Source organism: Ictidomys tridecemlineatus, chromosome 7, assembly GCF_052094955.1.
Source record: "Ictidomys tridecemlineatus isolate mIctTri1 chromosome 7, mIctTri1.hap1, whole genome shotgun sequence".
Classification (NCBI taxonomy): domain Eukaryota; kingdom Metazoa; phylum Chordata; class Mammalia; order Rodentia; family Sciuridae; genus Ictidomys; species Ictidomys tridecemlineatus.
This window is the reverse complement of record NC_135483.1, coordinates 94790915-94794072: the sequence shown is the minus strand read 5'-3', so window position 1 is coordinate 94794072 and position 3158 is coordinate 94790915. Positions and strand designations below refer to the sequence as shown.

The window sequence follows — 3158 nt, the reverse complement described above, 5'->3', positions numbered from 1 at the left end:
ATGAAATATACTAACTACATCTAAAAAATACCTCCACAGCTACACCTATATTAGTTTTGATTGAATAATTTTATACTATAGTCTACCCTCATGCACTCATAAAACTAACCATTTCTACACATAACTCAATAGTTCCTATTCTATGTATGTACTCAACATAATTGGAGTATATATACATATATCAACTTGTCCATAAATGTCCATGGCAGTATGATAGAAAAATAAAGACAAAAAAAATCACCTGGAAACAATCCCAATATTATCAGTTGATGAGTAAATAAATGTGGCATACATATACAATGGATTATTTGGCCAGAAAAATAGAGTATGGACACATGCAGCAATATAGATGAACTTTGGAAATACAATAAATGAATGAATCCAGACATAAGAGTTTATATACTATATTTAAAATATAAAATAATAAATACTAATATAAAATGTCCTGAAAATAGAGACAACAAGTAGCTTGATGGTTGCCAAGGATTAAGTGGGAAAGAAGAGGGGAGTGAATGCCGAACACAGGGCATTAAATGTTCTTGAAACAGTGATTATTAAAAATTGATGATTGCTAAATTATTTAACTTTGAAATCTATATTCAGAAACATATATAAAACATAGCATAAGTGTTCAATAAATGGTTTACCATGAGAAAATAAAATAAGAGAAAAAAATTTAAAATAGGTGCATAACTGTTTCAAATAACTTAACATATCTATTTATGAAAAACATTTTTACATAAGTTATAAATATTTTACTATTGATTAGAATTAACATTTTTTGCATAACCATGTTAATAATGCATCAACTATACTTTCCAATGAGAAAAGTAGAATGAGTATATGTTAACTTTTTAAAATTTGTATACTAAAACTTAAATACTTGTTAAATGTTTTCCCATATTCTCTGTAATTAATATTTTTTTCCAATTTTTTACATTGTTATTTTTTCAAGGTTATTTTATAAGGTGATTATTTTGGTAGCTCATCTAAAGGTCTAACAAAAACATTAATTTGCTCTTAATAGAAAGTACTATTTTTATGATCCTATTTAATCAGCTCATTCCCTCCTTATGAAATGATGTAATTAAATTGTAAGTTTCGACAGGCATAAAAAAAGAGCATTTCAAATAGAGAGGAGAGAAACACAAGGACACTAATCATTTTTATTTTACTCAAATATGTTGACTCTGTGAACTGGTTAAAGGAAGTCAGAGAAAATTCTTCCATATATATGCCACTTACTAAATTAGCATTGGTAATGCCAGGTGCTTAGGACATCAAAGATGACTAATACAGAGTCCTGAGGGTGATTTGGGTTTCTACTCTAAAATTAGCCTCAATGTTTTTGAATTTGGCTTTGTGCTTACAAGGTATGTAATTTTTCACAAATTACTTCACTTTTTGTACCTTTGTTTTCTCTTCTATAAAATTATATAATTTTTGCTTTTAATCAACCTAAAGATCTTTGACCTAGAACAGTACAATATTGTCCATGGAGGATGTGGGTAAGCTAATGACTCTCAGGAGTCAGGCCTTTTCAATTATATGGAAGAAAAGAGATTATGTGTGAAATTCCAACCAAAAGAAATTAATTATTTTGACAGACATAAAAGAGAAAAAAAACATGTGTTCTAAGTTTAATTAACCAATGTAGTTCATGTATATCAGATTTAGTTTTCTCAGAGAATTTTAGTTCAAAAAACATCTGGACTCAGAAGTCCTTGGATATAGTGGGAAGTAGATTATACATTTGAAAAATATATAATTTGTGGTTAATCTAAAAATTCCCTGACAATAAGAGCCTGAAATGGGTAAGAATAAATTCTTTGTATAAAAGTATAAATTTTTTGTGCTTCAGCAAAAACCAGTTGGGAGTGATAAGTCTCCTAACTGACAGCTTCCTCTGCTCCCCAAGCCAAAGCGACATTTGTGTTATACCAAGATTTTTTTTTTTTATTTTTTTGTTTACAGATATATAAGAGTTTTCCAAGGAATGAAAATTTCTGGGCAAATCCCTTAAGCACATTTCAAATCCAAACCCCAGTTCTGCTCACCCTTATGTTTTGCATTTCCTAGGAACTCTGGTGGATTCATTCTATAGTCCTTAAATGGGCCATTTCTATGTGGTCACTTCAGAGCCAAGTGTCTAAGAGGAAGGTATAGAAGATGGTCTTTCCTTGTGTGAGTCAAGGAGAGTGAAAAATATAGAAACTGTTATGAAAAATGTCAAGATATAAAAAGGCATGAGTGCCTTGGAGCAGAGAACAGCATCCATCTCCCTTCATGTAGAGGTGGAGGAATGAAAAGTGTTTCGGGGAGGGAAAATTCATGAATGGGTCTTTTTGTTTGAGGTAAGACCTACTGAGAAGCAGCAGCATGTGCAGTCATAGAGGGGTGATAGGACACTGCACAGGGTATTTGGGGATTCAGAGAAAGAAACAAAAATGGGCTGGAATACTCTGGTTTCTCTTCAGATAGTGTAAATCTTTGGCCTTTTACTAAAGATTTCCGTGGAGAGGAATAATTCTGAGTCTTAACCCAATTTTTTGAGACCTTGCATTTGCAGGGCTAATCAAGGTGTGCAAAGATTAAAAAAAAAATAGGCTGGAGTTGAAGGCAGAAATGAGGTCTAAAAGTGATCCATGGAGTATGCTAAAGAATTGAGACTTTTGTTTTCACAGCATTGAAGATATAACAAAGACTATAAAATAAATATTCAAGTATCATGTATGCCATGTATTTTTCATATTAAAATATGATAAAAAAATAGCTACCATTTGGGAGGCTAAGGAAGGAGTATATCGCAAGTTCAAGGCTGTCTCAGCGTTTAGCAAGGACCTACTCAAATTAGGGAGACACTGTCTCAAAATAAAAAATACAAAGGTTGGAGATGTAGTTTAATGGTAAAAAAAAACCCCTGGGTTAAATCCCCAGTACCAACAAAACAAAATAAAACAAAACTACCATATATTGAGCATGAATATCATTCCCTGTACGGAAATAGTACCTAGGAAAAAGAAATTGAGCAAGAAGCTTCAAGAAATGCTCATCCAACTTTTCTGGATTAAACAGACAGTACTTTTTGGAACCAGAATTGAAATCTATATCTGATTTCACGTCTTCACTGTGTTACGCACTTCCCAAATCAGAATCCA

General features: G+C 31.8%; 1 non-coding gene across 1 annotated transcript; it reads left to right on the top strand.

The window, feature by feature from the left end:
- Nucleotides 1–2457: 2457 nt before the first annotated feature.
- LOC120883857 (U5 spliceosomal RNA) lies at nt 2458–2573 on the top strand. The gene has a single exon (XR_005726036.1). It is a non-coding gene; the product is annotated as a U5 spliceosomal RNA (small nuclear RNA).
- The last annotated feature ends 585 nt before the right edge of the window (nt 2574–3158 follow it).